The sequence below is a fragment of the Micrasema longulum genome, unplaced genomic scaffold (assembly GCF_059751315.1).
Source record: "Micrasema longulum isolate JH-2025_06_02 unplaced genomic scaffold, ASM5975131v1 h1tg000087l, whole genome shotgun sequence".
NCBI lineage: Eukaryota > Metazoa > Arthropoda > Insecta > Trichoptera > Brachycentridae > Micrasema > Micrasema longulum.
This window is the reverse complement of record NW_028277293.1, coordinates 1,863,416-1,890,879: the sequence shown is the minus strand read 5'-3', so window position 1 is coordinate 1,890,879 and position 27,464 is coordinate 1,863,416. Positions and strand designations below refer to the sequence as shown.

General features: G+C 31.1%; 1 long non-coding RNA gene across 2 annotated transcripts; it reads right to left on the bottom strand.

Annotated features, from left to right (window-relative positions):
* Positions 1-27,464, bottom strand: LOC148284818 (uncharacterized). Of its 2 annotated transcripts, none has more exons than XR_015823806.1 (4): positions 27,312-27,464; positions 26,634-26,788; positions 26,309-26,379; positions 1-368 (listed from the first exon to the last, which is right to left on the bottom strand). It is a non-coding gene; the product is annotated as an uncharacterized LOC148284818 (long non-coding RNA). The 2 variants fall into 2 exon arrangements; XR_015823807.1 differs by lacking the exon at positions 1-368 and adding an exon at positions 22,869-23,287.

Sequence of the window (27,464 nt, the reverse complement as noted above, 5' to 3'; positions counted from 1 at the left end):
TGAAATAAAACAATCTTCTATGCTTGTTGAGCTTAACATCATTGAAGGACAAGAGACTATTAATTTATTGATTCAATATTTCTATGATTTTTAAAAAATATCTAACTATGAGTAGGCGTGGAAGTGGAAGGACCAGGTTTATTCTCGTCCTTATACTCATCATCCTTCTGAGCATCTGCCGGTCTTAGATTATCTTAAATTACTTCTTGGCAGATTTGCTATGCACGGAACCAAAAATACTAATTTTTCAAAGTAAATGTATCTTCGTCTCATGGTTGAAGCTTGACTTGGCTTTGTATATTTTTGTGTACTTAATTTTCTTCTAAAACAAGTCTGCAAATCGGCCCATTTTCTCTGTACTTCATGACCTGAAATGATACAAATATAACTTGATAAAAATGAATTATTTACAGTACCGAAGCTAGTATCAATCAGCTGTTCTTCGAATATCAGATCGGAGCGTCTACAATACCTACAATATATTACTAAAACTATACTCTGTTCATTGAGACACGAGCCCACTGCATGCTAAACGTCGGCCATTTGCTCCTCCCGATTATTATAAAGCCTCCTCCACACCAACGTACAAAATATTATAAACAACGTAATAATAGAATTAATTTATTATTGTTAACAAAATCATTTTTCATTTTGTGGTATGACATTTTACACTTATTTGTTTATAAATTTGTATAAACCACTTAATTTTTTTAATTACACTTCGACCGGTTTCGAGGTTACTACCTCATCGTCAGGAATTTAACTAACTTATAATTACACGCGTTGCTATTTATATAATTAAATATTGTATGAAAGAGACAGAAAATTGAAAGAAAGAGAGAGAAAGAAGATAAAATAAATCATAACGGGAATAGTTTTAAAAGAGGACTCGAAGTTAAATTTAATTGAATATTTATTATTTGAAGTTTTTGATTAATGGCTTTACTAATTTCTAATCGTTCTAAATTATCTAAACGAAAACCATTTTTATTGACATGCAAAATTTCTACACACGTTTCTTGATTAAATTCATGGTTTTCGGATATAAGATGATTTGCGAATTCTAAATAATAATTTTTCACCCGTCAGACGTTGTCCTGCCCGAACGTTGGCTTCTTTGCTATTAGCTTGGAAAAAGACTTTTCATTGATAATTAGGTACCTAACTACTTGTTAGTGATGAAATTCCAAAACTTAAAATTGATAATATCAAAATATTTCATTTAAGAAGGTACCTAGGTACTTGTTTATGGTTGAATTCCAAAACATAAAATAAATATTTTTCAAATATGGCATTCTTTTTGCAAACGTCAAACTCCGGTCGTCTCACTAACAAAGGGGTGTACTTATGTAGGAATACGATTTTTAAAATGTATTTGTTACATATACATTCATTTGCTAATTACACATAAAATGTGATTCCATCCTGTTTCTTTAAAATCCTAGCAGTATTTCTACACTTTAAAAGGACACAACACGGCATAGTTGAATTCAAATCAGGAGCTGCGTACTGAGCGACGTCTACAAAGAAACTAATGGGTCAAAATGTAAACCTACTCATTTATGAGTAGTTTAATCACCTGTTTGATGTGCGTATGCGGTTTCTGGACTATTCTTTATTCTATGGTTTTATTTATTTATTTTCAGTTCACAAACAGTAAAATATATCACAATATAAATACAATTAAAAAAATAAAAAATAATAACACTAAACATCTTTCACCAATTATAACACCAATAGTCACCAAAGAAAAATTAAAAATTGTATATAGACCAAAATTTAGTTTTCATTATATGTTATTAAAGCAGTTTATTAGAATTTATATAAGATTATTTTTAATAAAATTTGATTTAAGATAGATGCAATTTATACAATCGAATATAATTTTACTAGATTATTAATAAAGCCTCGTAGTAGTAATAAGTTTTTTTAAATGTATATCAATAAATTATCGTAATAATAGTCACAATAAAATAACAAAAATATTTTAGTCTTAAAGTGTATGTTTATACTCTAAGGTTTTAGTAAAAAGTTATATAGTAATAATTTGTAGCTTAAATAGTGCTCTCTATTTTTTAAGTTCACAATAATTGTCCGTGATAATCCAAAGCCGAGATATGCTCACGAAACCTAAATTAGGAACATATTTTGCATTTTTTTATAACGTCCACTAAGAATTCAGGTCGCAAACAGAACATTTTATTAGCAACTTACAGCTCTACCTAGCCCACTAGTTATTAAAACTCCTTGAATTATTCCCAGCAAGAGTGCAATTTACCGACCTGACGTATGGGCTAATTATTGAATGGATAGAATTGGAGCAATAGCAGAAATATTTGAGTCGATATGAAAATTACGTCATAAATGTCACTTGGCTTAAACTGAGGAGTGTCTGCTCAAAAGTGGCTACTTACATTTTCCGAATTTTTATTTTTCAATTTCAATCTTTAAAATCTATTTCTGATCTCAAGATGCTAGAAAAATTGATTTTAAAAGTCTTTGACCTAATAGAAAAAATAATAAAAATTGTCGAACAGACACTATTCAACTCTAATAGATGGACAGGTATTACAGACGCTTTGTTTAAAATGGTGCATATTATTTATAATACAGATATAATGCCCGAGGACTTTGAAAAATGTCTAATCGTTACTCTCCCTAAAAAGTCTGGTACGACAAAATGCGAACAGCATAGAACACTTAGCTTAATATCTCATGCCTCTAAAATATTGACAAGTATTATTTTGCAGAGAATCAAACCAAAAGTCGAGATTACTCTTACTCAAGACCAATTTGGATTTAGAAAAATAATGGGAACTAGGGAAGCTATACTGTCTTTGCGAATAATATTGGAGAAAATATTGAAAACAAATCAAATTACGTATGTTGCTTTTGTGGATATTGAAAAAGCTTTTGATAAAGTTGAATGGAGAACGCTTTTTGAGATGTTAAAAAGGCAGGAGTGAAATACAGAGACAGGAGAATTATATCTGCACTATATAAAAATGAAGCTGCTGTAATTACATATGGAAATGATATAAAATAAGCCAAAATAAGACAAGGAGCCAGACAGGGATGCTATATATACAGTGCGCAATCGATGAAATCAGGGAAAAAAATAGTTATAGAGAGGGTGTTAAAATACACGGAGAAAAGATAGACATAATAAGGTTTGCCGATGACATCGCTCTGATTTCTAAATGTGAAGAAGAACTCACTGAGGCTCTGACCTCCATGAAAAATGTATTAAATAACAAATATAATATGAAAATAAATAGGAGAAAAACCAAAGTAATGGCTGTGGCCCGTAATGAGCAACGAATGAATATAGTAATGTCAGGAGCAGCTCTGAAAAACGCGAAAGAGTTTGTGTACCTTGAAAGCAGGATCACCTGGAATGGAAGAACAAAAAGAGAAGTCGACTGCCGCATAAACCAACAAGGCTTGCGTTTAACAAAAGAAATCAAAGATTTTTGAGTCAAATAATATCAATCTAAAACTCCGCAAGCAACTTGCCAAGACATATTGTATGGAGCATATTGATGTACGGTTGTGAGACATGGTGCCTCACCGAAAGAGATAAAAAAAGACTAGAGGCCTTCGAGATGTGGTGCTACAGAAAAATATTACGAATTTGCTGGAGAGACCACATCACTAATGGCGAGGTTCTCAACAAAATCGAAGAAGGTAGGCACCTAATCAAAACCATCTCAGAAAGGCGAGCCCGATGGGTCGGCCACATTATGCGCCATTAGGGTCTCTTGCATGACATTATAGAGGGAATGGCTGAGGGGACAAATTATAGAGGGCGCCCCCAACGGGAATATTTGCAATCAGAGTTGCAACAGAGAGGGAAAACATTTTAGAGAAAGGAATATGGAAGTCTAGGCATTTACAGAGCTTTCTTTTGTCATTGGCTGGTTTAAGTGGCCACTTCACACACTGTGTAACATTCACCATTCGCCTATGTTTAAACATCCACACTTCTTCGACTCTTCCATCTGTTGACTTTTGTGAAGTAAAAAGCTGAAACCTTTATCATGTGGGTGAGATTCATACGGCTGAACCAATTCACCTACTAGGCAACGCCTGAAAACAATTTTCCAATTTTCATATTTCTTCTTTTACCAGGTGGTTAATTTAACAATGTTTTGATTCGGCGGCCTCCATGGTGTAGTGGTCAAGACGCTTGACTCACGCACGGAAGGTTCCGGGTTCGATTCCCGGTGAGAACACAAAAATTAAAATGTGATTTTTCTCAAGCCTGGGTGCTCTGTGATGTAATTCATCACTATAATTAGGCCTCCTGGCCTGTTGTGGTGCAAAAAAAAAAAGTAATGTTAAAATGAGTATGTCCAAATGCTTGCAGACTGGCTTGATTTCATCCTACGGAATTATTTAGATCTAAATTTGTTGCGACAGAATGGGAAAACATTTTAAAGAAAGGAATATGGAAGTATAGGCGTTTACAGGGCTTATGATCTGTCACATTACACACTGTACAACATTGACCATTCTGCCTATGTTTAAACATCCACATTTCCTCAACTCTTCCATCTGTTGACTTTTGTGAAGTAAAGTAGCTAAAACATTAATCATGAGGGTGAGATTCATACAGCGGAACCAATTCACATTTTAAGCAATGCCTGAAAACAATTTTCCAATTTTTTTAAATTTTAAGAACAAAATTTTTCAGTTTTGTTAAAAAGTTTGACATTTACATTTTTATTTTATTTAACTTTTTGTAAATAATGTTATTTGTACATTGGCGGGCTTATTGCCAAATGGCAATTTCTTCCAATCAACCAATAAAATGAAAGTTATATTTTTATAATTCAAGTTACAGAACATATTCAATAGAAAAAAAAGATTAAAAAGCTAAAGATATATAAAAATAGAAATTAACGTATTTGTTTATAAATTATCTTAAATCAAAACTATTGCTCAATGGGAAAAAGGAAAAAAGAGGAAAGAGGAAAAAGGAAAGGAGGAGAGATTAAAGAAGAGAAAGGAGATGTTTCTTCAGACGTGATTTAAACAGAGATAATGTAGTAACATCTTTGATGGTGGATGGGAGATAATTCCACAGTCGAGCCGCATGGACACTATATGAGTTAGAGAAGAAAGATGAATTGTGGATGGGTATTAAGAGAGTGCCTTGAGAATTAGAACGAAGAGGTAAACCATGAACTGATAAGCGTTGAAATTTTTCACACAGGTTTATAGGAGATTCCCTTCACATTCCCTTCTCTAAAATATTTTCCCTCTCTGTTGCAACAAATTTAGACAAATAAATTTATTAGAAAGAAAGTACGTAGTAGCTTCGGTAAATTTTCCGATAAGGGCTCATATAATTCATTCGAATGCAAATGGACTAGGATGGATTGCTTTTTTCTTCACGCCGAATGAAAATAAGTCGAATTAATCTTTCTTGACCGAAGGAATCCCTTCGAACGCAAATTAATACAGTAGTGCCTGATTCTCCATCTAATTGGAAACTAGGGGTTGTTCGAAATAAAAAATCGTTCGGATTATCAAACACGATTTGTTAAATGACTATAATGTGTTTGCAAAAATGTATAAATATTATTATTTTAGTAAAAAGTCTGTTGTCATATAATATTTATCTGTAGTAATATTGATTTATGTGTCCGAGCGGAAGAAAAATACAGTCCTGTGTGTGAAATAGAACCACAACCCTAGACGTGAGTTTTCGACTCGTTAGCTCTCTGGTAAAAAACCCAGAGAAAAAAATCTGAGTGGAGAAGTCTAATTATGGGAAACTATACGGCCCGTGTTGTAATTGTAATAAAGTGGCTACATAAACCAGCCAATTAATTTATTTATTCATTCAAAATTACACTCTTTTAAATATAAGTGAACTTATTAAGGCCTTTTAGGCTGTGCCCGTGTCAAACCTTAATAATTGACAATAACAAATACATAGTAAAATTAATTAGATTCAAATATATTGTCATAAGATGCTATATATTTTTTTTCTTTTAAAGAAATATTTGCGTTCTTATGATTTACCCAAATATTTAATTTTGAATACAATCCTAGCCTCTTCCACATTCATACATCTTGTCATACATGCCCTTCGGTTCTGTCTGCCTTTGACATGACCAGACTTAAGATTTTGGTTTATCTGATCATGCCACGTCTTCCTTGGTCGTCCTCGTCAATTTTTGCAAATTGCTAATTGCTAATCTTGAACTTACAGGTCATAAGCGTTGTAAATGTCTAGAATTCTATATTCCCTTATATAACAGGAACATATGCAGATATGCAGTGGTGTGTCATTCTCCAAATCAAGACCCTTATTTTTATTGGGTTTCTTCAAAGATTGGTGTCAAACAAAATAACACAAAATAAAAAATAAGCATGGATCATCAAAAAGAAAATTAGAATAATGAATCAAAATATTATATGTGAAGTAAATGGTACAGAATTTCGTTTTGTGATGAAAGTAATTGACAATATCACGTCTGATAAAAAAATAAATATTTAATCAAACTAACCAATAATGGTAGGCAACAACCCTTACGTGAACTTAAAAACAGGGAGATGACGCATACAAAGGCACTTAAAAAGAATTTAATCAAATAAAGAATAGAAAATAGAAAAAAAATATAAAAATTAGGAAACATAATGCGTTTGGATCTAATAACTTGTAATATAGTAACTGAAATTATTGTTGTTTATATTGATTATAATGTAAGTTATAACTAGTTGTTTAAGTTCAGGGAAAAGCTATAATTATTTGGGTATATACATAGATTATAGGCTAAAATGGGAAAAACATAAACATATAACAGAAAAACTCAGATATTTATTTTGTGTTTTCAAAGCCTGAAAAATATTTTGACTAAAGAAAAATTAAAAATGGTATATTACGCTTTAATTCAATCTTCAATAACATATGGAATAATTGGGTGGGGAAGAGTCTTGTGTGCATAGTCGCTCAAAAGAAATTGCACAGAAAAATATAATTAAGATAACAATACATACAATACATCACATGCGGCCTCCGTGGTGTAGTGGTCAAGACACTTGACTCACGCACGGAAGGTTCCGGGTTCGATTTCCGATGAGAACACAAAAACAAAATGTGATTTTTCTCAAGCCTCGGTGCTCTGTGATGTAATTCACCACTGTAATTAGGCCTCCTGGCCTGTTGTGGTGCAAAAAAAAAATGTAAAAAAAATAATAATATAATCACTCAACACATAGACAACTTAAACAAATACAAACTAATACCACTTTCGGACAAAGGGATTTTGAGTATTATTCAATTAAAATCTATAACCTACTTCCACTATCTATCAAAACAATTAGTAACGAGAAAATGTTTAAAAAGGCTATAAAAAATGGATAGTGAAGCTAGGTAGAAGTAAAATGGATTGTCTCATTCGCCCAAACCAATATTGAATCAACTGCTACACAAGTGTATAGCTTATGTTAGGTTTTTGTTATTTTCATTGTGTGTTTTGTAATATAAATGATATAGATGTACATAAATACCTTGTTTTCTAAACTGTCTAAATATTTGTTAATTATTCTTCTTCTTTGTTTATTCTCAAATATAATTTTAAAAAATATATTGTTAAGTGTCCTCGGCACGGGAAACCCCAGTGAGGTCACATTATTTTTATTATTAATTATTGTTTTATAAGCAAAGAATATTAATAAATAAATAATGTACAAAAAACATAGACTATTTCCTAGTAATGAATTATACGTAGAGAGTGGACTCCTTAGTTTTAGAAAATTATATTTATTCCAGTGCCTGAAATATGTTAACTTAAAAAGGGAATTATTTAGTAATAATTTAAATCGTATTAGCAATAGATCCGATAGTGTACTGTCAGTTCCAGAATGTAGAACTAAGTTCGCACAGACACTCCTTTCATGTTGGTCTAAGATCATTCAATCTTCTAAGGAATTACAAAATATTAAATCACTGGTACAGTTTAAAGCGTGTTTGAAGTCTTGGATTAGCATGGAAGGAACAGATAGATACCTTTAAAAAAAAAAAAATGCTTACCGCAAATAAATCCTGTTTTCATAATATCAGCATGTGTTAATTTTGTTTTTTTTCTTTTTCTTTTCTTTTATTTTCATGGTCATGTCATGCCATATTTATATGCTATAAACTTATTAATAATTAAAAAAAGAATGGCCCACGCTCAGACGCTGAAGTAATTTTGGTCATTTTTTCCTATTTATGTTATGGCTTAATATTAAGATGACTTTTTTCAAAGTGTATTTTCCTAATTAAAATTCTATGTAAATATATGTATGGAAAATAAACAAATAAAAAAAATAAAATTTAAAAAAAATCCATAAAAGGTTTATCACCTGTGTTGAAAAATTAAATATTCACGTTTTTATGATTTACCCAAATACTATTTAAGGGGCCATTCTTAACGAATTGTAAATACAGTAGACGCTCTCTTAACCGGCGCCGCTTTAACCGGCCTCTTCTAGGAATGCCTCTTTTGGAGTGATGTGTGGCTTTTTCCTGTACATATTTTTTACAGTTTGTGAAATGTTAATTTTTAATGTCTGAGTTTCTAATACAGAATAAAAGTTCTGTTTTCTTAGTGTTTTGAAAAAATTGTGTTTTTTTCTTCCTTGCGAAAGTGTTTTTACTAATGTGTTTTTCACTACTTTCTCTTAACCGGCTCTTTCGTTATCCGGCCCTGGGTCGGTCCCGTCATGGCCGGTTAAGAGAGCGTCTACTGTAACTCACTATTGAACGTAGTTATTGAACGTAGTAGCAGTGAAACATTTTGTGAAAAGAGTGAATTATAAAATCTACACAATAGTTTGAATGTTTTTGACTTTAATAAACGATAAACAATGAATACATAAGTTTTTTTATATATATTACAAACAAGAATCTTATTGTGTATTGGATCAGTTCAAAAGATTTTTAAAGTACCATAAGATTTTTCTAGTTTTGCGGGTGTTTTCTGCAAATTGAGAAATGCCGTTTTTGTGATCGACACCTTTTTCCGGAGGTGATTAATACAGTTTTTTTTATATGAAAGCGGTCTGGCTGTTTTTAGCAGAACATAGAATCGACCTTACTGCACCCGATAACATCAATATATCATTTTTTCGAAATTGTGGACTGGCTGCTTTTTGCATAACTACGTTCTATTGGAAAATGTGAATCAAGTTGAGGTTAAATCAAACGCGGTTCGAACCTCGGATCTCTGGACCTCGATTACTATGGGAAGTTTACAGAGTTATCTTCGACTGTCCATAAAGAAAAACCGATATTTGTGTACGAAAATGAGTATATTTGCATGAACATTATTAGTATCTTCGTCGGTAACCTATAATTGAACATTTTTAGAAGAAAAAATCGTATGCATATTCTGCTTTTCATACAGAAAACTTAATTTTATTTTGTAGATAAAATTGAAGGTATAAACTTCCCATTGTAATCGGGGCCCTGAGCCGTATTCTAAACGGAAGTTAAAATGTATCTTCAATTTTATCTACAAGTAAAATTAAGTTTTCTGTATGAAAATATAACATGTTCACGATTTTTTTTTCTAAACATGTTCAATTACAGGTTACCGACAAAGATACTTTGAATTTTCATTCAAATATACACATTTTCGTACATAAATATCGATGTTACTTTATACCGTCTCGATATGTACCGATGAAGATAGCGTTTGTAATCGCTTTCCCGACCGCGGGACACTAGCCACGGAACTACGACCCAGTTTGAATGAACTGTGTTTAATTTATTTTAATATATATCTGTACCGCAGAGGCAGACGGATGCAAATCCAATCATCAAATTTTCAAACAAGCCTAAAGAATCTACTTTCTCTAAGTAATTTCTAATAAATACTTAGGACTAACAATAGACAGACAATTAACATGGACAATTCATATCAACAATTTAATTAGCAAAGTGGCGACATTATCGAGTCTTCTTTTAAAAATCAAAAATTTTGTTCCAAAAACGGAAAAAAATTCTAATGTATGAAGCCTATGTAAAAACTAAAATATGTTATACGCAACTACTATGGAGAACAGGATATCAAAATGACATAAACAGACCACAAAGACAACAAAATAAAATATTAAAGTTAGTATATGACCTCCCCTATTTAACTGCAACTAGAGAACTTTTTAAACAAACTAAGCAATTAAATATAACTGAACTCTTTCAACTAGAATCATTAAAATTTATCCGTAAATTAGCCACTAATGTAATTGTAGACGAAGAGCTAAAACTTGTAAAAAATTGTAGTCAACATGGACATAATACGAGAATATCAGACAAATACCTTATACAACTTTCTAAAACAAGACAAGGACAATCAAGACTAATGAACCAGGGACTGAAATCATACAATAAACTACCAGACAAAACTAAACAAAAGACTCAGACAAACTTTTCAAAAGACGGAAAAAATATTATTTTGAACAACAGAGTATGAATGAAAAATGTATATATTATGTAAAATGAATGTAATAATCCATAAGGGTTTATAAATAAATTTTCAAATAAAAAAATAATTTATAGAATTAATTTGTGTTTTCAGTATCTTAATACATTAGTTCTTCAAAATTAATGGACATGATCATAAACTGGATACGACAATCTAAATGTCATTTCACCAAATTCTGGATTTGCATTCGTCTACCTCTATGGTAGGTACAAATATATTTTTTTAAACAAATTATTGTGGTAATTTTTAAACAATGCCCATAATCAAGTGTTAATGATTATTTAAATTTAAAAACAAAATAGTAGGTAATAGAATGGGTAAAAGTAACTGGATTTTAAGCCTTAAACACTTTGCTGGAGCAGCATAACTGTCTGATATGCCAAAATTGCCCGTTAATTAACAAACTGCCGCTAAGCGCAAGTCCTTAGTATTTACTATTCCTATCTATGTGTTATGATTTGTAGTTCAGTGCTACGTAATTAAATTTTCCGATGCTTCGCAAAATAAGGACTATAAATCATAGTTTAGCCCTGGTTTAATACAACGCTTAATATTTCCCGTGTCCGGGGTATGAAGAATACAGTATGAAATAGATCCAAAACATAGTGTTTTCGACTAGTTGCCTAGCTATCATAATTTATTTGATTTTATTTTTGATTTTTAGTTATTACAAAAAAAAAATAAGTGGAAATATATAAACAATCCACTGAAAAATCCACTGTAAATTTAATAATACATAATATGTAAGAAAAAAGTTTACTTAATTGTATGTGTGTGACTTTTGTACTCATATGTGTATATGTGAATGTGTGTGTATGTGAATGTGTGTGTATTTGGATGTGTAAATGAATGAAGGAGGGTGTGTTAGGGTGTGTTTGGGTGAGTGTAAGTTTGTGAGAGGGTGGATAAGTGGATGTTTAAATGAAATTAGAGTGTGTGTAGGTGCGTAAGTATAAAAAAAAAATAATTTAAAACTTGTATTTATGTACACATTGATAGGGACGAGGTAGTCAATTTTTTTAAAGTTCGAGATTAGCAAAAAATTACAAATCTGCTTTCCTTCCATACTTTTTAATTTTATTTGCTTTTTATATATTTTGATAATTTTTATGTTTTTTTTTCATTATGTATTTTTGTTTAATTTAATTTAGTACGTACTATTATTTGGCATATGATTTATTGCTCCCATTTCTTATATTTCTTACTATAGTTTGAGTGAGTTTCTAGAATACATATCTCAATTATCATTTCAAGTATGCTTTTATGTATATATTCTTTTTCTGTTGATTTAAATGATACTCTTATTTTGTTTTTTTTGAATACTACTATATTTTACTATTATTTTGTTGATTTTATTGATACCACTATTTTGCATATTTGATTATCTGTGATTCTTAATTTGTATAATTTTATATTTTAAAAATTGTTTCTGATTATCTTTTTTGCATTGTATTCTTTGGAATTTGATTATTTATTACATTTACCTTTTTTTTTAGATTGTTATTCTATGTCATAGTAATTTGATCTATTTAATTTAACTATGTATTTTTATTGTTATTTATTGTGGCTTGACACAAGCATAGCCTAAAAAGCCTTGATAAGTTCATAAATATTTAATTTTGTAATTTTGAATGAATAAATAAATAAATACATTTATATTGAAAAGGGTACAGGAATGAGCTGGGTAAGAAGTTTGATTCTAAAAAAAATAGTTTATGCTTACTTTCGAAACCTTTTTGTAAATATTTAAGTCAGGTAATCTTATAATTGTATTTTTAAAAAGTATGGTAAATTTCAACACCTTGTTTTGAAAAAAGCATTTTATTTTAAAACTAGCTGACCAACAGACGTCCTGGCCAAACGTTGGCTTGCTTTGGAAAAATACTTTTTATTGATAAATAGGTACCTAAGTAATTGTTTGTGATTGAATTCCAAAACTAAAAATTGAATTAAATTTAGGTAGGTACTTGTTTATGGTTGAATTCCAAAACATAAAATAAATATTTTTTCAAATATGGCATTCTTTTTGCAAACGTCAAACTCCGGTCTTCTCACGAACAGAGGGGTGTACTTATGTGGGTATACGATTTTTAAAAATGTATTGAATTTAATATTATTTTAGAATTACCAACAATCCAATAAAAAGAAATAAATGAATAGAAATTGAAAAGAATTTAAGGAAAGAATCTGATTGAGATCCACAAAAACAAACGCAAATGCAAACTCGAATGTTAAATGGTTGGTCGAAGAAACGTGAAATTTGATACATTTGGACACGTCATTAGAGATGCGATTTTTAGGTCAACGGTGCTGTTTTCAAGCAAAACTTTTCTTGGCCGTCTTCGGTTTAATATCAAACTATTAGTGAAGCCAGGTTATAAAACGGGTTGTTTTATACTATCCAAATGATTCGTTGATTCATTTTATTCGATTGGGTATGTTTAAAAGTACAAGTTATAATAGGGTGTCTTCACAAATCGGGAACAACATTAAAAAATTCCTAGTCCCATTTCAACACAAGACTTTTAGTCCCATGGAGTTGGGACTTATGTCTCAAATAATGTACAATAAACTTATGTATGTAAATAAATAAATAAAATGCATTAAATACAAAGCGGATTTTACGATTCTAATACAATCGATGCAAAAAAAATAAATTAATTTTTAGTTTCCGGGTTAAAAAACGAGCACCTACAAAACTGCTAGAAGCTCGCGTCACGTCATTAAAAACAATAAAACGCTTTGTACTTACAGCCAATCTGCTAAACAAAATAGATTTTTACCCTTGAAAATAGACGCACTGTGACTGAATTATGCTATTTATATAAATTATAAAATAATAAAGTAGACTCTTTTAACCTAGTCTCCAAAATTAATCTTAATGTCCCCTTTCACGTGACAAGAAATAAGTATTTGTTCCATCTGCCGTCTGTAGCACTAACTATGCACAAAACGCTCTTTCCTCTATCGTTCTTGCTCTAACTATAATGCTTTTTTTTCATCCATTGATATATTTTACATGCCCCTTAATTTATTTAAAAATAAATGAAGACTCATTATTTCTGGCTGCGATACGATCCCACTTACTATTTAATGATGCTCACACTTACACACGCCTGAACACTTACTCCTACACTAATACACATAAACACACATCTACACTTACTCTCATACAAATACACATAAACACACCCTTTTGTTGTAACACAATTTAATAATATGTATGATTCTTATTTAGAAACATTGCTAGTCTGTCTTTTAACTGTATTTAAAAAAAAATATAATTATGTCATTGTCGACTGTTTGTTTTTTTAAAATAAATAAACATAAATAGCTTAAAAAGTCAAAATTAATAATGTGGGTAATTAATTACGAAAAAAAAGTTTGTTTAACCAGCTAATAGCAGGCAAGCTAACGTTCGGGCAGGACAACGTCTGTCGAGTCCGCTATTCATAATAAAAATAATGTGATCTAACTGCGGTTACCCGGGCCGAGGACACTTAACAATATATTATTTAATATAATATCCGACGCCGCGACGCGACGTCTCAATCTTTATTTAAAAATGCAGTAAGACTCCGATTATCAGGATTAATAAGTGCCAGACGCTATCGGATAGTTGGGACAGCCTTTGAATTAAGACAGTGTTTTTAAAGAAAATGCCAAATTAATTCTTAGATCACTTTTTTATTGCTTTTGAAATTATACAGAGAATTGAAATCACACAAAAATCTTACTTGAACGCTTCCAGTAAAGTTAATTGCTTTGACGTCGGCCGACAGCGCTCCATTATTATTTGTTATTATAACATTTTTATTTTTTATTTCATTATGACGATCCGGATATTTGGCAATCCAGATGACTGGAGTTTGGATAAACAGAGTTCTATTATAATAATAAAAAAAAGTGAAAAGAACCTATTATTTTTACTTTTTTTTTTTTAACATTTTTTTTGCACCACAACAGGCCAGGAGGCCTAATTACAGTGGTGAATTACATCACAGAGCACCCAGGCTTGAGAAAAATCACAGTTTTAATTTTTTGTGTTCTCACCGGGAATCGAACCCGGAACCTTCCGTGCGTGAGTCAAGCGTCTTGACCACTACACCACGGAGGCCGCGTATAATGCGTACGGGTGTAAGTTCACATTAAAAACATATCCGTGTGCGATTGAAAGTAAAACATTTTCACTACATTCGCAATATGTTATCCGTTAGCGATTTCATTAAATGTTCAATTTAGTACACGTTACAAAAGCGGCGCGGCGCAATCCCGCTAAATCTGTTTAGCTGAAAAGCCCATTTCAGACGGATCACACAAATCCACACGGCACTCTAAAATTACACGAGGTAGATTGATTTAATGGTATAATAATTATTTATTTATCCTATCAAATACAAATACACTTTTTACATTAATATAAAGTTACTTTTACTGTCGAACTAGAGTGATTAATCCGTTATAAGATAGTTAAAGATATTTCATTTTACTAGCCAAAACACATTAATATGAAAAAAACAACTAAAACAACATTTTTTAGAAATAAACGGTTACATATTAAATAAAAACAATGACAACAACTCAAATCTATCGCCGCTTAAATTCAAAAGAGCCACAAAACAAAAATTTAATTTTTTGAATGCTGTGTTATTTCGAAGACCTTTCCGGCCTATGAAGTTATGCTTTTGATGGAAGCTTTTTTGATGGATGTTAAATCGAATCAGATGACCCTTGACTTAAGATGGAATGCTCCAGATTATTGAAGCAACCGGCAAAGATGATATTCCAAAACTTTCCTAGCACAACGCGTCGTCATTTTTCATTTCATTCAAATATTTTTTATTATTATTATTATTATTATTTATTTTTTATTAATAAATTTTCATAAAGATTACATGTTTTTGTAAAATTCTAAACGTATCTACTTTTACACATCTAGTAAATGTAGTATCACTGTAACTCTCCAAAAAAGAGACGAACTCTTGTGCTTGGAGAGTGACTTACACTGTTTGAGTTGTTTATTTATAAGAGTTTATGTAATTTTAAATACGAGTACATGAGAAAGAAAAATATAAACATAGGACAATAAAAGGGTGTTTCCACACCCTAATTTTTCGTAGTCCCTGGTAGCTGAAGCGTAAAACTGATCATCTTACCTTCATGTAACAAAAACGATCAAGATACGCTGCTATTGGTGTACCACTGCAGTGCCCTATGCACCATTAGGTGCGGAAAGAGAATCGTGAATGATTAAAATATTTTATGTCATATTATGTAATTTATATATGTAATAATTATAAGCATACAATAAGCAGGCTGCAGGTTTTTCCGGACGCACTCAATGAAAACATTGTACATTAGATTTATTCCGTGTAAAATTTGTTGTGTGGCTATGATGTAACACGAGTCTACAGATGACACAAGCCTCAATATATAAGTTGTATTTTTCGTAATCTTCAAATGGACATTTTCGCATCGGATTTGGAAATAAAAATTTGTAAAAATATGCTGGGTTTTAATACAAAAATATTTATTCTTACTACGCGAAGAATAATTACTATACGTGTATTTGATTGATCACAAATTGACAATACCGCAGTGAGGGGTGCAATGAAAGCTTTTAAAGTTTCTTTGTTTTGTTATTTCCACGGTTTGATTGTAAAGAAATATTAAATTTTCGCCTAGTTAATTTTAAAAACTGATATTGATATGCGAAACTGAAGAAAGACTCGAGTCTTTATGAACAGTTTCGGGAAAGGGGTGGATGCTCTCATTGTAAACGCATGAAAGTAATGCCAATATCACAATAAATCTGATTGATTTACAAGAAAGAGCACGAGAATAAAACTTGGAACAAAGAAGACGTAGACGCTATTACGTGGCTGGTGTTTGTGTGAATGAGACTAAAGCAAAAGAAGAAATTCGTTCAATCAGTCGGTTATTGGCAGTAGACGAAAGTGCACGCTAGCTATATGATCGGCGTATTTATGTTTTTTTTTGCTATAAAAGGCCTAAATTGAATGATTATTTTTTTATAAATTATGGCAAAGGAATTATTTAGCAGTATGCCTCTATTTTTTTTTTTTTCAAAGTCTGATCTTCAGAATATTCCGTATTTTGCTTGTGGTAACACGATGTTACATCACTGCGCGTAAAATATTTTTTTGGCACAACCTTTATAGAGTAAAAAATATACCAAAATCTTGGAACTGAAGGTAATCAATTCACGCATTAAATTAATTTATTTCTTTACAGTAGTATATTTGTCATTTTTTGAGACATAAGTCCACACATCATGGAGCCAGCTTCCTATGTTGAGCTGAGATAATTAACTTAAACAACATGTTATAAAAAAATATTACACATAATCAGAAATTTAATAAAAAAATTACATCTGGCACCATATTATAAAAAGAACAAAGACAAGAACTTGATTTACATGAAAAAATAAAATGGAAAATAATGAAAACGAAAAATTCTAAAATTTAAAAATCATCAACGAGTTTCCAACTTAAATCTCTCCCACTAAGAAAAATCCAGCCTTTAACCCTATCTCTAGAAAATAGATTTTGTCCTCGAGAGTTTAATACCCCCTTCTTAAATATTGAACACTCTCGGTGCGATAAATTTATTTATTTATTCATTCAAAATTACACTCGTTTACATATTCATGAACTTATTATGGCTTTTTAGGCTGTGCCCGTTTTAAACCATTATAATCAACAATAAAAAATACATAGGAAAATTAATACATTAAAGTAACATGTGATGTAATTAAATGAAAATCTAAAGCATTAATAATAAAATTGCAAAAAAAAAAACGACATATTTAAAAAATAAAATAAAATGCGCATTATAAATATTTAGTTACATACATAATCACATATACAAAGTAATTGTATCATTTGAATTCATAAAAAATAATACAACAACGTAATTGAAATAATAATTGAGATATGGTTTCTATAAAAGCACTCTATATTATACGCGTAGTAAGAAATTAGAGTATGACTTATAATTAATATAAATGAATGATTTAAATATAGATTTGTTGCAATAGAGAGGAAAAACCTATTTAAGAAGGGAATATGGAAGTTAAGGCATTTACAGGGCTTATGACCTGTATTTTTTTAAAACAATACCATAAAGTAATGCTTAGTATGAGAAGACCCGTTCTAAGGCAGTCTAACATATATGTTTATGTATATATTTCCATATACATACACACACACGTGTGCACCCTTATAAACATTCGTACACATACATACACGCACAAACACACATGTACATTCATATATGCATACATATATGTACATATACACTTACCCACATAAATATTCATACATACATACACTCACATTTACATACACACCCTTACATACATATATATCCATAAATTATATCCTTCTTGTCATTGTATTGTATGGTGTTTAAATTGTCGTGGATAATATTAATATTAATATGATTTACTTTGCAATGTAGTTTGATAAGGTTTTGGTTTCATTTCTTCCTAACTTAATAAGCCACTGGCTGGTTTAAGTGGCCACTTTATGTGCCGTGTAATATTTACCATTATGCCCATATTTAAACATCCACATTTCAAAAAAAAACATCCACATAACAAAAGAGCTAAAACCACGTGAGTGAGATTCATCCGGCTAAACCATTTCACCTACTATTTTTTTTTTCAATTTGTATGCTTCTTCTTATACCAGCTAGTTTAATCAAAAAAGTTTTGAGTATGTCCAAATGTTTGCATGTATAATTAAACATAGGCAGAATAGTGAATGTTGTACAGTGTGTAAAGTGGCCACTTAAACCGGCCAATGACAGGTCATAAGACCTGTAAATGCCTAGACATATATATTCTCTTCTGGAAAACGTTTTCCCTCTCTGTTGTTACAAATTTAATCCAGCCTGTCTACAAACATTTGAACATTCTTAAAACATTGTTGATTAAAATATAATTTACTAAATGTTATTAAATATTTGTATATAACCACTTACCGACTTTTCTATGTTTACCGGTTTCGAGACGTACCCGTCTCTTTGTCAGGACACCAATTAAACCAATTTGCAAACCAACATGCAGAACCCACTATACACCTTCACCATAATTGTTGCAAAAAATATAAAACCAACATGACATGCATTTTAATAGGCACATGCACTGATTAGGACAAACATGCACTGATTAAATTATGAAAATATTCTGTTGTTTGAGAATTAATGAAAAAAGTAAATGAGATGAAGCGAGCGGGAATGCTTAGTAGGTTTAATAGGGTGACCATTACAGTGGAACATCGTTTAAAGTACTATATTGAAAATATAATTTATAATTTAAGAAAATATAATTTATTGATAGTATAGAGACTTGATAGGGTACTTACTATCTCTCCAAATAATAAACTTATACCCGTATGCAGAGACAAACCTTAAGGTGAGGAAAGTACATTCTAGTGTCTTCACCTTCGGGTTATTCTCTGCATTTGAAATTAGAATGTACTTTCCTTACCTTAAGTTTTGTCTCTGCATACGGGTATTAAACCCTCAGAGTAATAATGCCCCAAGTTATGGATGAAGAGGAGCCCAAACGTGGGATAACCATTATATGACTATTGGATATAAAGTTAGCTAGAGTTCGCAGCAAAACAATGGGCCGTACTCAGGTCGAAAATTGCCAAATGGATATTAATTTGCATTGTAAACACTTTTAAATATGTACCTGTGTATTTGTTATTGCAGGGTTATTCCAATTTATTTTTCTAAAATACCACTTATTTTTATTTTTTAAAACTGAAAATACATGTGTGTGTTTATTTTTTTATTTATTTAAAACTTCCGAAAAATGACGTTTTTTTGGGTTAGTGGTTTTTGCCTGAACGTCGACGATATATGAATTATATGTGGAGGCCATAGAATTAAGAATAGTCCAGCAAGAGCGTAGAATAATATTTGAATACATCGGACTGTGTCCAATAATTCCTCCACTCCGGTTTACTTTCGCCGCGCGTATTCGAGAAGTCGCCGGGTAATGTTGCTTGATGGGGAAAAAAATCATAACACAAATGTAAGGTAAAAAAAAAGTAATCTGTTAATTTCTCTAAAATTTTATTGTGCACGCGGAAACATTGATTGACACAACAGAGTAGATAAGTAAAGGGTCATTTAATAAGAGTATTGAATTAATGAACTTTGAACTTAAAATATAAAACAAATTGTATTTGACGTAAAACGGATATTTTTATATCATGTTAAATAATATTTGATGTTTTAAAGATAATTTCGTTCAAATGTCCCCCACGGCGTTGTTTAATCCGAGGTCTAATTTTCATTAGTTCTTTTATTAGATGAGCAAAGTAGGGTAAAAAAAATCTACCTTGGCAACACTAACGAAATTTCCATTTTGTTTCTTCGACAATCTGACAGATGGAAAAATAATTTAATTTTTAAGTAATGCATTTGTTATATACACATTCATTAGCGAATTACAGATGAAATGTGATTGAATCCTGTTTCTTTAAGATCCTAGCAGTATTTCTAAACTTCAAAAGGACACAACACGGCATAGTTGAATTCAAATCAGGAGTTGAGTACTGAGCGACGTCTACAATGAAACTAATTGGTCAAAACGTAAACCTACTAATTTATGAGTATTTGAATCGCCCTCTGTTTGATGTGCGTACGCGGTTTCTGGACTATTCTTAATTCTATGGTGGCGGCTCATTAAATAATATTACGGTTGCATGGACGATAGTGTAAGTAATACATGTTTTTAATGAATTATTCCTAAAAACACAAAAATACAAATCGTGTGCAGATGAGTATAAGATGACAAAATGTGTGTAACATGATGCTCGTTATACGCGTACAGTGAAATACATCCAAATTAATTCACAACGCACCATGGCGGTATTTGTAGGCATGTATTTTGTATGAGGTTATTCGGGAAAGCGCTGATATAAAGGGCGACGCGACGGGAATAACAGCGAATTGCGGCAGTTCGCAATTCCCCGCAATGCAATGTGTGATTATGAAAATCAACACTTGTTAACAAACATAATGTTCTCGCGGCAGGAAGCGTCGCTGCGTCGCATACAGGATGTTTTATTAAGAATATGTTAAACTGGATAAATGAATTATTTCTTTATTTTTACGAATACATGTTATGGTATCGTACTGCCAGGGTTTTCGAAAATACCCGCGTACTGAGAACTCTTTACAACTCCTTTGTGCGAAGTAGACTCGAGAGTGGCTCGATGATTCGGTGGCCACATGAACTGAAGTTTCTGAGATATCTCTACACGAGAGAGTGCGGGTATTATCCTTGGCTCTACCCGACCGAGTTTCTCCAGGGTTTGTTTGGCTACAACAGTTTAGAGACTAGAAGGAATGTGTATTTGACTACATATTTTTATCGATTGTTGCGCGGTATGATCGATAATTCTGAAATTATGATGAGCATTGGTTTGTATGTTCCTGGTACATTTTTTTTTTTGGACCACAACAGGCCAGGAGGCCTAATTACAGTGGTGAATTACATAACAGAGAACCCAGGCTTGAGAAAAATCACATTTTAATTTTTGTGTTCTCACCGGGAATCGAATCCGGAACCTCCCGTGCGTGAGTCAAGCGTCTTGACCACTACACCACGGAGGCCAATAATTACCTGATAATTACCTAAGACAGCGTCAGCATAGATTGTTTCATATTCCGATATTCAGGACCAAACTGCCTATGGTTATGCCTGTTGGAAGGGCTACCGCCATGCTGAACAACATCGCTCTGGATATTGATCTGTTCCATGTATCCGAAGGGGTTTTCCGGAGCAGGATTCTTCTACTACTTTGACATGAGTCTCTTTCGTGTATTTTTTTTTCTTTTTTATAATATGTACGTATTGAATATATTTTTGTAATGTATATGTTATATTTAAAATAAATAAATTGAATAGAACTGAATCAATCTATTGCAACAAATTAATATTTAAATCATTCATTTAAAATAATCGTAAGTCACACTCTAATTTCATACTACTCGTATAATATAGAGTGCGTTTATAGAAACCATATCTAAATTATTATTTCAATTATGTTGTTGTATTATTTTTAATGAATTTAATTGATACTATTATTTTGTATATGTGATTATGTATGTAACTAAATATTTATGATGCGCATTTTATTTTATTTTTTAAATATGTCGTCATATTTTTTATTTTATCTTTTTTGCAATTTTATTATTTATGCTTTGTTTTATTAGATTTTCATTTAATTACATCACATGTTACTATAATGTATTAATTTTCCTATGTATTTTTTATTGTTAATTATAATGGTTCAACACGGGCACAGCCTGAAAAGCGATAATAAGTTCATGAATATGTAAACGAGTGTAATTTTGAATGAATAAATAAATAAATTTATCGCACCGAGAGTGTTCAATATTTTAGAAGGGGGTATTAAACTCTCGAGGACAAAATCTATTTTCTAGAGAGAGGGTTGAGGACTGGATTTTCTTTAGTGGGAGAGATTTAAGTAGGAAACTCGTTGACGATTTTTAAATTTTTTCGTATTCATTTTTTTCCATGTTATTTTTTCATGTAAATCAAATTCGTGTCTTGTTCTCGTAGCAAGAAGCGTTATATAATATGTTACACTGGATAAATAAATAATGTATTTCTTTTAACGACACTTAGAATACATGTAATGGTAGGTAGGGGAGCGCAGGGTATTGCCGCACACTTAACTTTGAACGTCATTTTTTGGAATCTTTTTGGTACAAGGCTAACTATTAACTACCAATTTACTCTCGTAATTTAGTTAACCTTTACTTGACCAAAGCTTATTTATATGCGACTACCATGGAACCCGAAAAAATAAAGTATTTGAAAAAGCAGGAAGTACGGAATTACCCGAAACATGCGTGTAATTCTGTACATCACTCCTCTTATTTAGTACATTATTTCAAGACTAAAAAAAGCACAGTTAAAGGTGTTTTTACAAATGATGAAATGACTTAATCAATTACGCCTTTATTATAGGTAAATTCATTCGTAAAATTCACATAAATAATTAACCATAGAAGTCTGTGCCCACATCTCGCATAACCCACTTATTTGCCATAATTTTACGTTCTTGCCAAATTTTTCGCATATTACGCACATTATCTTATCTCGACTTATATCCTTTATTCTTGTAACTGCCCTTTATCATTATGCTACCCATTATCATTGTCATCGTGGATGTTTTGGTTTCTTTTAGATGGTTGTTTTAGTATTTTTTTCCTTTTTTACAAACCATTTATTTCTCTAGCCTTATCTTTTTTTTATCGCCTTTTTATTAATTTTTTATTTTTCAAGATCGTCTTCATTGGAGCGGGGTACGAAATGTTGAGGATTGTTTTCTTATCTTGACTTGTCTTTTCCCCCTTTCTTGTTTCGTATTGCTACCCGGCATTGGAATAATACTGCAAAAATATGGTTGGCTGGTGGGTTCAGATGTTTTCAAGATCCTTCATTTGACGCATCCTATTTCTTCTTCTGCGGGTTTAATTTTTTTTAATAATATTTGCTTCGATACTCATTTCAGATTAGATTGGCAAATTCAGATTTGGTGAATGAGAAGTTTCATAACCTTAAGATTAATGAATTTTCTAGGAAGTTGCCTCATGATAAATTTGGTTATCAATAGCTTCGTCAGGTGGGATAGTGTTATTCGTGCTTAATATACTAGGCTGTAAATATCTGGAACATCATTGATACGGTACGCCTTGTGTCTCTGATTCTGCATTGACTGCTTCTTCTGCAAAATCAAATTCATTTAGTGACTCATAAAAAATGGGATTTTATCAAAAAAACCCTTAAATTTTAGATTTCCATATAACTTAACTTTACACTGGTACAATACAATTGCAGCTTTAAATCATTATTGAAAAGTTGGATTTTTTTAAAAAGTAACCTTCCAGAAATCTTAAAATCGATACCAAATATTAAAACATTTAAATCTAAATAAAATAAAACACATGCCCTGAACTTTAAATAGTAGAAAATTGTGTATCTTTAAGAATATAATTTGAAGGAACCTGTTTTAGATAGTAAAAATAAAATGTTAATTAAATATAATACATATATTTATTTAATTATACTTTTACATTGTTTGTATTCTTTTTTTTGTACATAATAATGTAACCCCCTATTGGGATGTCCCGTGCCGAGGGAAACATTTTACAAAATGTAAAACATGACTTAAATTAGTTGTTTAACAAAGGAAACAATAATAATAAAAAAACGTAATTAATCTAATTAACCTAATTATCATTAACATAATAAACAATATAAACTTAAATAATCATAAAAAACACAACCAATTTATATGGACCAAATTTCATAAACAGTACACACATTTTACCTATTTAACTTGATCCACTCATCGATCCGTGCGCAACCCCCCTCCACTATCCATTTCTTAATGGCAATTTTATATTGTGAGTACTTACTAATTATCCTTATGTATAATAGAAGTAGATTGTACACTTTAGCAGAGTAGTAGGCCAATCCTCTTTGACCGAAGGTTGTATTAATTATTTTTTTTGCAGCATCAGGGTGGAGTATCTACAAAGTAACTTTTGTATTTGTGGAAAGAGTTATGTATAGTTACTTTAGTGAACACTTTTGTTGGAATGAATTGATTGGTTTGACTTACCGCAGTTTTGTTGTAAGGTCGCGTGAAATTAAATTAAAGATTTAATAGATAATATATGAATACAAGATTACACAAAAAGCGATTAGATAAAGTATAACATTGAATGAATTAACCGTGACACAAATTTATATTAAGTTGGTAATTTGAACGTCTTAGAGAGAACAAAACGCTAACGAACTGAAGTCAACGGGGGACACGGAGATTCTGACGCGCCTCGATCGTGCCGGCGTCAAGCAGTTCCAGTGTGCCTTGCGCGGTGTTGCTAGCGGTGAAAATGATGGCAGCGTAAGTGCGTGCCTATAATAATAAATAATATAAAAATAAGTGTTAAACGAACTCCTTCTCTAAACACTAGTTTTCACTCTGTTATAGAGGTAGAAACGTTATTTTTAATTACGTATGTACTGACTATTTTGTAATTCTGTACTTATTTTTTTCATCAAATATTTTTTGAGCTCAATTTATTCTTAAATTTATGTTTAAATTGAATTTGAGACAGTTTTAGTCTTTCCCCATAAATCGCTAAATTGGACAAAAAGGATTATATTAAAAAGCACATCTATTTGGCTTAGTTTGATAGTTTATTCACAAATAAATAAAACAAAAAAACTACTGAATTTGTGAAAAACGCCTTGGTTGTTGTGACGTCAAGATTAGAATCAAATTTTTAGAATTCTTCTAAAGGAAAGTTTTAAAATATTTGCTAAAGATAAAGAATTCTTTATAGTTGATAATAATTAAATAAAGCAGCTGGAGTATGCAATTGAAAATTAATATATTATAACTTTAATGCATTCACCCTGTATATTGATACATCGCTTTGGTAAAGAGCGAGTGCACATATTCTAAATGTATTCCGCCAAAACTGCACTTCAGTTCCTATTAAGTCATTTGCGAGAAACTAAATCAAAATGCAATTCTCATCATAATTGAAACATGAAACAAGATTATAAAAAAAAACACAGTATTTCAATCTGTATATGCCCTTTTCATACGTATTGTACAAATCCAATCGATACGGTAAAATTAAGGTGGATTGGTATTTGTTTACTATTTACTCTCAGACAAAAAATTCTCATGTACGCACGCCGAATATTTTGATTTTTGATACATACGATTTCAAATATTTGTTGGATTTAGTCATGCCATGTCCTTCTCTGTCTTCTTCGTTTTCTACATCCAACAATATCGCGTTGTAAACTTTTTGTCACTCTTTCGACCTTAATTCTAGATCTACATGTCCAAGCAAACGCATCACCCCTTTTTAAGGTTTACGAAAAAAATTGTTTTCAGAACCGGGTCCCGGCGGACTCTACCACATCTTGGTTTCCATTTTTTAATAGTGAGTTATTTATAACTCGTTAAAAAAGTCCCCGACAATTAAAATATTGGGTAAATAATATATGAGAACGCAAATATATTTTTTTTTTTTAAAAACACGTGGATATTTTCACTCGCAATTGAATTATCAATTGCGAGTGAAATAAATAAATTAATTCATTCTAATTTCCCATACTTATATTTTTTTCAATGTATTGTGTATATTGATAAATTTAAACGACTCTTGAGGCATCGTGTATTTGTGTTTATGCAATACTATTAACTGAATTTTCCACGTGATTTCAAACCTAAACAAATTAGTGGTTTTGAATAATGGGAGAACTAATTTTAATTGTTTCTCAAAATATATAGACGTACAATGGAACTGAAGACAGGGTGGTTAAACCCTTAGAGTATATACATCTTAGAGTCCGTACTATTCCAAAGTTTGTAAGAATTTTTGAAAAGGGGGCGTGGTCGTTTGTTTAGTGAAGACGTTTTTCGTTTTCAGATGTTTATAAAACAGGGTTGTCACAAATGCATGACTTAAGGCGATTTTTACAGAGATTGGCAGGGAGTAGGCAGTGCAATAAAAACGTTTATTTTAATTTAGTAACAAGTTTACTAAAAACATTTTTAACATTATAAATGACATTGTTGTGTACATAAATTAATTTTATAAACAAATATGCAATTACATATAATAAACAAGTAAAACCGCAATAAAGTAAATTTATTTAGTTTGGAAATTAACCAATTTGTTAAAATATTGGCTTACTCTGACGGCACGTTGTAACTTACATCTTTAAAAACTGGTTAAACGGGGTCTCCAATTCCAAAATATTTTCCGAATTTGTTGTTTGATTTGAAAACTGAAAACAGTAATCTCTATTGATTTTTTTATTTAAACTTGTATCTTTGGATAGAGTGAAGATACCACTACCAATTTGGTGATTTGGAGAAATCACGCCGTTTCACCGAAGAGGTAGGCAGAGAGGATAGAACACCATATCACTCTGTCTTTGCATGTAGATCTCGCTTCCTCTACATTCATACATCTTCTCATGCACGTACACTGATTTTTCCGACTTTATGGTATATAAATATGAAATAAATGTATATTTACCCATAGCGTGGTGGTACCATTTATTAGACGTACCAAATAATTTGTTTTTGTCCAAATTAATGGATAGAAAGTGGTTGTAAAATACCCAATTGTTATTTTCAGGGAACAATTGTTCCGCCCTGTCTTATGGATCCATTTATTTCACCTTATTTCATCTATCGGGAATCCAAAAAAAACCCCTTAATTAACTATATTATGCTTATAAATTTAATGATAAAATGATTACACTAATAAATAACATTGAAGTGAATACGTAATATTTTAAGGTAATGCACAGCCCTGGCATTCTTAATTACAAGAGCCGCCCACAAAAATAGTCATAAAAATACCATTCAAAATTGGCGCAGATGTATTGTCATCTCTTTTAGTTACATACAATAAACGATAATTTCACATTCTTTTAGTGATATAAAAAGAGAAAGAATTATTTCTAGATGTTGGTTGATTCGGTAAAAGGTCGTCGAGTTTGCGTGTTTTGAACATTTAAAGAAATATTTGGATTGAAACGATTGAAAAAAATAAATAAATCACATAAATCCAATGTATAAGGTATTTGAATTACACAGAAACAAATGCTATAATAATTTCTCAAATGATAGTACAAAAATAGTGGTGCATTTATGTTGAAAATTACCAAGAAACGTATTCATTTGAAACTGTATAATATTTGATAAATACCTGTGATAACTGAAGCGTTTTCTTCCTTTTCCAGTTCTATTTGAACATTATTTCATGAAGCACGTTGGCATAATGAATTTTGATGTTATTAGCACTAAATACGTTAAACAATCATCAAAATACCGACAGAGCGTTTGACAGTTCGAAACAATA